Source organism: Thermobia domestica, chromosome 4 (genome assembly GCF_964235325.1).
Source record: "Thermobia domestica chromosome 4, izTheDome1.hap1.1, whole genome shotgun sequence".
Taxonomy (NCBI): Eukaryota; Metazoa; Arthropoda; class Insecta; order Zygentoma; family Lepismatidae; genus Thermobia; species Thermobia domestica.
In genome coordinates this window covers 225,384,026-225,396,612 of record NC_137457.1, presented here as the reverse complement: position 1 = coordinate 225,396,612, position 12,587 = coordinate 225,384,026, and the positions used below count along the sequence as shown (strand labels likewise).

The window sequence follows — 12,587 nt, the reverse complement described above, 5'->3', positions numbered from 1 at the left end:
CCTCAAAATGTGATTTACGCAAGTCAACTGCTCATAGGGCTGTACGGAGAGTTGATGTTGTCATATTGAAAGAGGTGGATTTTAGGTGAATTCTCCATCACGATTGCGTTACTGTCGTTGGTTCCAATCATTAATCAGAAGAAGTGGTTTCAATGCTCTTAATATAGTTTTTTTTTTTTTTTTTAACCGACGAAACGTGGTTTCAATTAGACGGCTATGTAAACAGCCATAATTCGAGATTCTGGTCCACAGAAAACCCACACCAGTTGTATGAACAACCCTTGGAAACCCAAAAAATCGGGGTGTGGTGTGCAATATCGAGGCGTTGTATTGTCGGACCGTTATTCTTTGAGACAACAGTGGATACTGCTGTGTACGGGGATCTCAAATACAATTCGTTGCTCTCCTGGAAGAAGATGAACGTGATGCTTGGCTGCAACAAGATGGAGAGCAAATTGCCACACATCCAACGATTCACTTCGTATGCTGCGCGAATTTTTTGACGATCGTCTGATTTCCAAAGATTTATGACCCAGTCGATCTCCAGATGTGACATCTGCTGACTATTTCCTGTGGGGTTACTTAAAAGGGAAAGTAATCGAAATAAACCCAGGACAAACTCATCTGTTAGTGACACTTGACAGCAGCACTGTTGCCAGCGTGGTTCATATTATTGTAAAAACATTGGTTTTGTGAAGAGCTCAATAATATACGTGTGTAATGTTTGTAAGACTTCATCAACGTACTTTTTCTGTCAAATTGAATATACGGGCATCCAGATTGTTCGGTAGTATTGAGAAATGTTGAAAAAATTTACGGGTATGGCTTCTGTGATTCAGTACAATCGATTTGAAAAAAAAAAAAAAAAAAAAAAAAAATCCGACTCTAGCAACATTTTTAATTTTTATTATTAAATCATGCGTGGCAAGAAACATGTTTGTGTCTGAAAATTTTCTCAATATATAGGGCTTTCTGCTGCAAAGAGCGTTCCTTCTCATTCCATTTAGTTTTCTTAGTTATAAATCTTAAACATCGGTTTCGGCGACTTTTGGGACACACTGTACAATGGCGTAACTAGTTTTACTGCGCCCTAGATCGATCGATTATCAATTTACTTATCCCTGCCCCACGCATTTCAGCTGCTGCGTTTATATATATATATATATATATATATATATATATATATATATATATATATATATATATATATATATAAATACTGAGTTTCTTGATACATGATAGCTACATGATAGCTACCTAGACAAACATTGCAGTGACGATTGTCCGGGTATAGCCCAGCGGGAATCCAGAAAGGGGGCGCGGGGTTCGCGGGTCCCTCCATGAGAAGTAAAATATATCAATTAATTTAATTCCTAATGAAGGCTTGTTATAGGGTTTGGAAAAAGGTTAAAATTTCTCTCAACAGGAAGTAGGGATGCGCACGAGATGAGTTGAGACAGGATTTTCCTGACAAAATTCTAGTCGAGACAGGGCTCTTCCAATAGAGCAATATACAGTTTTCGAGTCGAGACATCACTTTTACAGCACATTTTCGAGCCAAGATTTGTGGCTGTCTCGTCTCGAAAATGTGCTGTAAAAGTGATGTCTCGACTCGAAAAATGTATATTTTTCTATTGGAAGCGCCGTGTCTCGATTCGAATTTTCTCAGGAAAATCCTGTCTCGACTCGTCTCGTGCGCATCCCTAGAAGGGTTCTCCACTCATTGCAGATAATGTATGCGTTTCCAGTTCATCTTAATAATGGATTCTCACGTTGAACAACATGGTTTTCCTTAATGTCGCCTCCCGAAGAGCGGAGATAAATACGTCTTAGGAAGCACTGCAGTCCACATTTTTAGTTAGCGAACCAAACATCGAAAAATGTCTCAAGTTTATTTTTCAGACCTGCGCCCCTCTCAAAAATTCTTGGATCCTCCCCCGGTATCGGCTGTTGCCAATTAACTGCTAATAGTCATAGCGTACCTTCTGAAATGTTTTCAAACGTTCTTTGCATAAAGAACAGTTTTGCATATTCTTTTTTTTCGCCCTTGCACTCTTTTACAGTGCGCCCTGAAGCAACTATTTCACTTGCTCCATTGTAGTAACGCCACTGATATACTAACAAGGGACATCACCCAATTGTCCGGCTCCGATTTCAATGAATTGTTTTCCTGATAGAGGACATGTATGCATTATTTGTGATGACAGAAATTTTTCTCATAGTGCATGTTTTCTATTTTTTATAATTTTGATGTGTGTGGTTATTATTTAGAGATTACGGAAGTCCCTTACTACCCTTTGTGAACGGAGTGTGAATAAAAGAACAACCATGTCGATACATATAAGGCCTAGGGGGAAGTCGTATGGTAGGTATGATCTCGACGGCAGCCATCTTGATATCCGCCATTTTGAATTAAGGTCAAATTTTTAAAAATGGGAATAGGGTAATATGATACATAATTTCGGGCTAGAATTTAATCAGAAATAAAAATGGTGAAGTTAGTTTTAAGATACGCCCATTTGGGGAAAAGTTGCAGGCATATTAATTGCTTATACTTACTATGTGCTTAAGTCCTTTACCTCCGCTAATAACCCGCAAGTGGATAAAAGCTTCGGTAATACATATTATGCCTAGAGGCAAGTGGTACGCTAAGGGTAACCTTGACGGCTGCCGTCTTGAAATCCGCCATTTTGAATTAAAGTGAAGTTTTGAAAAATGAAAGCCATAGCATGTAACACCTTATTTTAATAGCAAATTTTTCCAAAAAGCCAATGGTATGCTTATTTTAGTTCTATAGTTAACCAGTATGAATTTAGGACTGCTTCTAATATGCACCAAACGTCCATTATTCGATCTTTTAAATTGGCAACACTCCTAATTTTCGCCGCATGTTTTACGATTCCTACTGGCACTTTGCAATTGTGCTAACGCTTTAAAACTAACTTCACCATTGTCTTCCTGATTAAATTCTAGCCCGAAATTATGTATCATATTACCCTATTCCCATTTTTAAAAAATGAACTTAATTCAAAATGGCGGACTTCAAGATGGCTGCCGTCAAGGTCATACCTACCATACGATTTCCCCCTAGGCCTTATATGTATCTACATGGTTGTTCTTCCATTAACATTCCGTTTACAAAGGGTAGTAAGGGATTTCTACAGTGATCTCTGATAACCCACAAATAATGCATACATGTCCTCTATTAGGGAAAAAATCATTGAAATCGGAGCCAGACAATTAGATGATATCTCTTGTAAGAGAAAACTGAACTTTTTATGTCGCCGGATTATCTTGCCCCTCCCCCTGGCAAAACGTGAAATAGTACTACTTGTCAGAGCTACGGACAAATGAAAGTAACTATGAAATCTGCATTTTTCTGAAAATATGCCGGATAGCAACTGCCTTAACTTCCAGAATGAACTTGTTAACCAAAATGTTAAAAGAAAAATAACTTTACAGTTAGAAGTCAAATCTCAGTTCACGTATGCAGTGAAACGTTTCTTAATGGACGACTCTCAATAACAGAGGCCTCCATAACATGAACAGATTTCTTTTGGTTCCAGTAAAAATATCTGAATTATTACGGAGTAGACTCCGTTTTTCTTACAAACACCTCACAAGTCAGATACGAATACACACAGTCTTCCTCCCCTCTCCCCTTCTAACACTCCGACAATTTCCTCATAGCGAACAGGTATTTTCATACGTATTTCACCTAAATTTGATTTCAACAACTCGCTGAACAAAACAATGTGTTTACTGTAAAAATTATTAACGTGTCACAGTTTCAGCAACTATTCACTTTGACTTCATCAAACACTATCTATCGAAATCGGTGTGGTGGTTCAAGAGTTATTAAGTCACAAACATAGTAACTTTCATTTATATCTGTATCTATATCTATCTATCTATCTATCTATCTATCTATCTATCTATATATATATATATATATATATATATATATATATATATATATATATATATATATATATATATATATATATATATAGAGAGAGAGAGAGAGAGAGAGAGAGAGATACATAGATAGATAGATATAGATATAGATAAAATATTTTTTTTATTTTGTAAATTAAAATGAAATTACTTGTTGCTTTTAGAACGCAGCGCTAATAGTGCAGCTTTTTATGTTTCTTTTATTATTTTATTGGAAGAACAACGACAAATCAGCTTCGTTATTAATTATATTTCACTTTCTCTTCTGAATGAATATATAAGGAAATAAATGTTTATTTCCAGAAAATGGTCAGTATTTGCTTTCATGAGTTACTTAAACTCGAATTTTGGGTAGTCTAAAATTTACAGTAGGCACTTTATATGTTATCTACTTACTTATAAATGTTGCAGTGTATAAATCTATAAAAGTAGTAAAGCTATGAGAAAACAGTCTTATGCGAATTAAACTGACGAAATCTAATATTGTAAGATCAAAGGTGGATTCTGAGGGAAGAACGTATTGAAGTTTTTGAAACATTTTGGAAATGAATAATCGTTAGATTTTCACTTCATGAAACTTTTTAAGACAATATTTATTACCAATAAATTTTACGGCTAAACAACGATGTAAGAATAAGTACAGTATGTTTTTATGAATCGGAAAATATTCATGACCTTTAATAAATTGAAATTTTAAATAATAGAATGGGATATTTGTGCTTTACGAACTCGATGTATGCTCTCTGCACTTTGCATACACAGAGAGAGAGAGAGAGAGAGAGATCGAGAGAGAAAGAGAGAGAGAGAAAGAAACAGACAGACAGACAGACAGAGAGAGAGAGAGTGAGAGAGACAGACAGAGAGAGCGAGAGGAATTGAATTGAGTTGATTTTGAGTTTAACGTCCCGTTCAGCAGCGATACTATGTAAGACGGGACCAACTGATTAACGTGGAATCCAAACAACATGAGCTCCCGCTGGGAATCGAAGCCGTTTTCCATGCCAAAGGCGCGTATGCTAACCGCTTTAACTAAGGAGCTCGCAGAGGAAAATAGAGAGAGAGACACTGTGTAAAATTTTACTTCCAAACTTGAAATATTAGAAAATTTTCCGGTTCCCGAAAGCTAATTGGAAAATTATAATTTGTTGTTGACTAATTTTCCTCTACAGAAATTCAATTTTGTAGCTCTATGTGCTGTTAAATATAGTGGACAATTTTCCACCTATCACTATACATAATATCCAAAATTGCACGGCTTATAAAATGTTTTTCTCCACTTGTTTCTACATCGTGATGAAAATTTTCCGATTTATGAAAATTCCTTTCACTTGTTTCTACAGAGCAATAAAACTCCGATTCACAAAAAGTTGTTTTACTTTTGGCTTCAAAATGATGAAAACTTTCCGACTCATAAAAAGTTCTTCAATTTTTCCATATAAAACAGAAAATATTTCAATTCATGAAAAATTGTTTCACTTGTTCCTACATAGTACTGAAAAATGTCTGAGCCATGAAAAGTTTCAGATTCTTTAAACGATCTTTCACTTCTTAACATTGCTATACATGAATTCAATTTTATGATTGCTGAGGAATTGTTCCTTGATTACTGATATTTTTTTAGAACGGAAAATTTTCCGGAAAAATATAGCGGAAAATTTTCTGAAATGGAAAATTTTCCACCTCACATCACTAGTGGTCCCGTTTCAAATCTAGAACCTTTTACACTAAATGCGCATCCGTCACCACGGCCCAATCTTGAAATCAATTATACACAATATACAAATTTAAATACTAAAAGCAACTTAAAACGAAATGTATTGTTTTATATATATTTATTTCATGGAGGGAAAAGCAATCATATATCTTTTAAACAATACCAGCTGAACTAAGATTGAAGAATATTTCCACTAATGAACACTTTTAATTTGAAATAAAGTACTTACAAAAGATGTGCCTGCAGTTCAACTGTGTGTTGTTGCACAAGGTACATTTCCAAATGATCAGAAGTAAAATTTTCTCGGCGATCGGATAAAATATTCTTGTATGCAGAGAATGATCTCTCCACGTCACATGAGGTAATAGGAGCGTATTCCAACAGGGAGATGTAGTTAGGGGAGGTTCTTGTTTCCCCACTGAGAATCTCACACACTGCCAATAGGCTGTCGTAACCTGGGTTTCTTTCCAGCACTGCATTTAGTTTCTTTCAAACTTTTTCTCCTACATCTCCACACACACCTTGCAGCAGTCTCTTTGCATCCTCTATGATTTCCATGGATTCCGGAAGAAATCGCCCAACAGTCTCTAGCTTTTTAATGCTTGTAGGTAGCCAACCAATATTGCTGTCTATGTATGCGATGTCACACGGTACTTTTGAGTCATTAAACAGTTTCTGAGCAATGCCAACTGACACAGCAGACTCCGATGGAAATGAATGAACAACAGGCTTAATTTTTTGAAAATGTTCATTGTAGAAATGTACTGCTTGTATCCAAGTGCCCCATCGCGTGAGCACAGGCTCCGGAGGAAGTGGCACATCTGGCAGTTGATCTCTGTAAACTTGAACACATTGTGGCGCCTAAACAAACATTTTTTTTCGTGGAAAAAATTAGTTTATTTACTTCGCAAAAGTTGTCTCACATCTCCTCAGCAACACGCTGAAGAGCATGGGCCATATAAGTGAATTGAATTAAGTGAGGGTAAAAAAACTGTAAGTGCTCTAGCCGCTTTTAACATGTACGCTGCACTGTCTGTATAGAGAACAAGAACTTTTTCTTCCTGAACTCCTCCCGGTCACAACACTTTAAGACCATCGTTTACAAAGCGGGCAGTCGTGGAATGATTCGTGCCTTCCAGCAATTTACTCGCAATAAGATAGGATTTAGATGGAGCATCTTCACTTAATTTTCCAATCACTAAATTTGCTACATAACGTCCCAAAACGTCTGTTGTTTCGTCCACAGAAATCCAAATATATGAACTACCTATTTCTGCCCTAATGGTATCTATAGCTTCCCTATAACAAACTTCGAGATAACACTTTCGATAAGAGTGGATTCGTCAGGAATTCGACGCCCGCAGTACTTCTCCAGAAAAGCACTTTATTTTGGCACTTGAACTTTGTTCCAAGTAATGTTTGCTGCTATCATTGCTTGGCACAAGTCTTTGAAAAATTCACTCACTGAAGTATCTTGATGCTTTGTGTCAAGAGTACTTGGTTTTTTTTTTTTTTTTTTTTTTTTTTTTGCAGTTCGCAAATTTTTATTTCTTGCATGGAGTGCACTTGGTACATGTTGTTCTAACTGAGATTTCATTGAACATCCAACTTTTTTATCACACACTTGGCACAACACCACTTTACCGTCCGTAGTAAACGCATCATCGATAGTTACCCAGGACCGCAATTTCGCGGATAAAGTTGAGGCAACAGGAGCCATTCTAACTTCGACGGTCAATACAGAACACGTGCGTTTCGCAACTGCAATACTAGAGTACTGTCCTCCTGTCATTCAGTTGAACAAGCGAAGCTCTTTGAAAGCTTAGGTTACCTGCTATGATTTTACCATTGTCGCCAGCTTCTTGGAACGAACTCTTGCTGTAAATTCTTGGAAGCACACTAGCATACAGTTTTAACTTGAATTGCAGGATTTACTTTCATCTTTTTCCCACCCGACCTACGATAACAATCAAATAGACTTCATTTTAGGAATTTCCTGCCCAGTCGCCTGTCAGGCACGTGATCTGTCTTCCTCCAGAGTTGAGAATAAAGGGCGCTGCTAATGTACCCGGGAGGGAGGATTTTTACTTGTTTCCTCTGTATTTCTTTTGTTATCGGCGAAAATTGTGCGAAACATGGTTTGAGAAAAAAGAGATATTTCTCTTTCGGTAAATAAACGAAAAGATAGACATGACAAAATTGAATCTAGATGCAAGCCTTGCACAGTTGGAAAGTTTATTTTTTTAATTTTAAATTAAAATTTCACTAAAAGCAAAATTTTAAGACAGTTTTATGTAAAAAAAAATATGTAGAAACCATAGAAATATGTAAAAACATGTAATATGGAACTTGAATTGAAGCACCCTACAGGTGTGAATCGCAAACATTTAAGGATTTGACAAACCTACATATGAAAGAAAAAATATGTAATTACGTACAAATCCGGACATTTATTGTTATTTATTATTATTATTATTATTATTATTATTATTATTATTATTATTATTATTATTATTATTATTATTATTATTATTATTATTATTATTAAGCCACCTCAAGACACTAGATTAATTATTAATCCAATGTTCTCGGGATTGCTGCCAGAGTGAGTGTTGTTGTGCTGAGCTTTCGTTACCATACAGCGGCAACATCTTCAGAGCTATGTGTTGGAGTAAACAGAAACAGAAAAAGAAAAGTTAAAAATAAGGACGCCCCTCGGGAAAGCCCGCGCCCTGGATAGTGGGTAAGGCATCAACCACAATCTACATGCCTCTCCCCCATGCAGTTAGTAGCCTAAAGCTGCTGTAGGTGGGTGTGTCTCGCGGTTTCTATCTTTTCGGAAGACATTTACTCGCGTATCTGTAGATAAAGTGTAAAATAGAAAGAAAGAAGGGTAAAATAGATGATAGGAAAGCGCGAAAGAAGATTTTATTGTCTTGATAGAGGGATAAAAAACCTGGAAACCAGGAAAAAACCCTGTATCGGTCATGCTGCATGCAATAGTATTTACATGGCAAAACCACTTGATAAGGGTGGTGAAAATCCATGTAAAAATGTCTGTATTAATAAATTATATTTTAATTTAAATTACTAAAACCTATCTGTATATATTAAGCTATCTATGTTGTCTGTATTGGGAAGTGTTTTGTTAGTGGGGACGTTTGTTATTTTTTAGCATGCAAGTTTTCCATCTCGTGAGCCATTGTCTGTGCTTGGGTTGTCATCGGTTTGCAGGCTGCAGCTACTTCCTCCCCTGGTTTCTTCCTCCGCTGCTCCTACTGCGTGTGTGTTGGGGATGTACTTCTGTGTTGGTTTGAAGATTTTCCTTTCTGGGTGCAGTTGTTTTTTCTTTGATCTTCTGCGCATATGTTGGTTTCGTGATATGTAGGTCTCCTGTAGTGGTGGTTAGAGCATTTATTGTTTTTCTGAAGACTTTTTTGGTGGCCAGTTGTATTGCACTCAGCATCCTATGGTGTTCTTTCTGTGGGGTGGATAGGGTTAACACGGTTGTAAGCCATGTTATGATCTGGTTGGTTGCTGCTTCAACAATGTCTTTGATGGTTTCTTCTGTTCTGCTTGCTTGTTGTTGGTTCGTATGTTGTGGGCTTTCTTGGCTGTTACTGGGTTGGCTCTGAAAAGGGCCAGAAGGGCTGTTTGGTTCGGTTTCTGCTTCAAAGATGATGTTCCTAATTCTCTGTTGTTTGAAGACCTTTGGTCTGGATGGGCAGACGCTGCTTCCTGTTCTGTGGTTACTAGATTTGCACGTTGCGCAAAAGTTTTTTTTTATCGGCTTCCCACAATCTTCTTTATGTGCATTACCACACCGGAAGCAGACGCGCTGAGTTTTGCACTGCAGTTGTCGATGGCCGTACTGGTAGCAGTTCCAGCACGGCATCGGTCGTGGTTGTAGTTTTGAATTTTCTGCTTTGAAGTGGTTGTCCTGAGTTTTCAATCCATAGGATATTAGGCGGTTCACATCATCGGCGTTCTTCGAGAATAATCTCAGCATTGGGGCTGGTCCTCTTTCTGTTTGGATACGAATGATGTTGGTGAACTGGATGTTTTCTTTTCTGAGGCTGTTTTTATTTCGTGGATGTCTATTGCGGTAGGCACTCCTTTGATTACGCACGTGAAAGTTGATTCACGTGTTGGCTTTCTTCTTTCTTCTGTTTGTGAGGCTTCGATATTTTCTTGCGTTGCCTTTTGTCTTCTGTTTCTTCTTTTCACTACTTGGAAGTCATCCTCCTTTTGGCTGCTATGCTTGTACTCATCTTGGGGAGATGCTTTGTGGTCCTTACTAGGGCCAGACGTCTCACTTGAGTTTGGCTTCTCTACTTCTTTCTTTTGGTTGTCCACCTGTGTGTTTGTGTGGCCCTCATAAGAGCCGGAGCATGGTTTCCTCACCTGTGTGTGTTCAGGTTTCTCTGCCTGTGTGGGAACGTTTTGGTTTGGTTTCGACGAATTTGCATCTTCTCTGGTTGTGGCCTCATTACACTTCTCCAGGATACGAGCCTCCGAGCCAAAGTCTGCGTCATGGAAAATCTTCAGGAATCTCTCCCTTGCTGTTTTTGATTTGAAATACACACTGTACGTGGTGTCTTTTACTTGTGTAACATGAAATTCTTCTTTGAGGATTCTCAGACTGATGACTCTGTTAAGGTAGGCTACAGTGACTCCTAAGAAGGTCTTCTCTATAGTCACTGGGGAAACATCTGGGAATGAGCCTGCTGGCTGGGCCTCTTCAGTGACTGTGACTACATCTATGATCTCGTCTTCTTCTTCCTTTCTCACTGCCGGTCGTTTCGTGGGAGTCTTCTTTCTAGGTCTAGGCATGGCTCTAAAAAGGGCCGGCCTTCTTCTGGTTGGAATTCGAGATAGAGCTATTCAGGGTTTGGCTTCTCTAATATATGTGTATATGCCACTCTAATGCTATCCCAAAGAGATAGTATTGCGATCCCGTCAGCCGACTGTCGCCAAAGGCTGTTCAACCTATATGGTCAGCGCGAAGCTTGACGCACCATAGGGGGTCCAGCCGACGGAAAACAATGCCTATTTCTCCAGGAAGCGATGTGTGTAATGTGTGCTGGTCGTACAATTTATATTGTGGTCTTTAAGAATCGCTGTGTTTCTATTGGTTGTTTTTGTTGGCCAATGGCGTACTCTGATTTTGCTGGTGGAAACTGCTCTCTGATTGGCTGATGGTTCTTTTCGTACTGAGAAGCTGGATCCAGATGTCAGGTAGATGACAACCTTCGTCTCTATTGATGGATGGCTTGTATGTACGGATGAAGAGAGATTCATGTATTTTCCTGTCCCAGAACTGTTTGCTTTTCTTTAGTACTTCAATTTGGTCCCACATAGCCGTATGATTGTATTGTATGCAGTGTTCGGCTATTGCAGATTTTTCAGGTTGCTTAAGTCTGGTGTGTCGCTGGTGTTCTTTCATTCTGTCTTCAATGTCCCTTCCCGTTTCACCTATGTAAGTGGCGTTGCATTCACAGGTGATCCTATAGAAGCCTGGTCTCTTTAATCCCAATGAAGCCTGGTCTCTTTAATCTCTTTTGCAGTTGGTAGTAAACTCCTGATCTTCGGTGGAGGGCAGTGTACAGTCTTGATGTTGAATTTCTTCAATAGTCTTGCTAGTTGGTTGAAGGTTTTTCCCATATATGGAATAATTGCAATATTTTCCTTGTCTGCCGTGTTGTCTTTTCTGTGGTGCAATTCCTGCTACTGTATTTTCTCATGGCTGTCTTGATCTGTTTTGACGAATATCCGTTGAATTTGAATACCGTTTCCAGGTGAGACAATTTAGTGCTTATATTATCTGGATCTGCTATTTGGTATGCTCTGTGTATTAGAGTATTTAACACCCACATCTTCTGTGCAGGATGATGAAAACTGGTCGCATCGAGGTAGAGATCAGTGTGCGTGGGTTTCCTGTAGATTGAATGGCCTAGACTTCCATCTGGTTTCTTGTATACGAGTACGTCCTGGAACGGGAGTCTTCCTTCTGTTTCTGTTTCCATAGTGAACTGGATGTTGTGGTGCATAGAATTCAGATGCTGCAGGAATTCGTCGAGTTTCTGTCTGCCATGGGGCCATATGACGAATGTGTCGTCTACATATCTGTAGAATACTGTAGGTTTGTATGTTGCTGTTTCTAGCGCTTTGTGTTCAAAATACTCCATATAGAAGTTGGCTATTACTGGAGAGAGAGGAGAGCCCATTGCCACACCATCGCTTTGTTCAAAGAAATTGTCTTGGTAACTGAAGTAGGTAGACGTTAGGGTGTGTCTGAAGAGATGTACTATATCCTTGCTGAAGTGCGCTTCCAGGAGTTTAATAGAATCTTCTAGTGGTACCCTCATAAAGAGAGAAACCACATCAAAGCTGACGAGTATGTCATCTGCGTTTGTCTTGATTCTGTGTAGTAGTTGTACGAAATGGCTGGAGTTCCTGATATGGTGTGTACATTCTCCTGTTAGTGGCTGTAGCAGCCCTGTTAATTTCTTGGCCAGGTTGTACGTGGGGCCTCCTATGGTGTTAACTATGGGTCGTAATGGAACTTCTTTCTTGTGTATCTTCGGAAGGCCGTAAATCCTTGGTGGTAATGAACCGGAAGGTTTAAGCCTCTTCTTTTCTTCTTCATTCGGACTGGAACTTTGTATTAATCTGGAGGTTTTCTTTTCGATGGCCTTGGTTGGATCCCTGTCAATTTTTCTATATGTTGGATCTTCCAGTAGGGATGTCAATTTGGAGTGATAGTCTTCCCTGTTGAGAATGACGGTCGCATTCTCCTTGTCTGCTGGTAATATTATGATGCTGTCATCTGCTCGTAGGTCATTGAGGGTTTTCCTTTCTTCTCTGGATAGGTTGTATTTCGGCTTCTGCTGCTTGGCCCTCATAAGGACCGTAA

At 38.6% G+C, this 12,587-nt stretch overlaps 1 protein-coding gene across 1 annotated transcript in view; it reads left to right on the top strand.

Annotated features, from left to right (window-relative positions):
• LOC145683877 (acid-sensing ion channel 1-like) overlaps positions 1 to 12,587 on the top strand; it is a 97,543-nt gene that overhangs the window by 3,494 nt on the left and 81,462 nt on the right. The gene's annotated exons all lie outside the window — the stretch shown is intronic.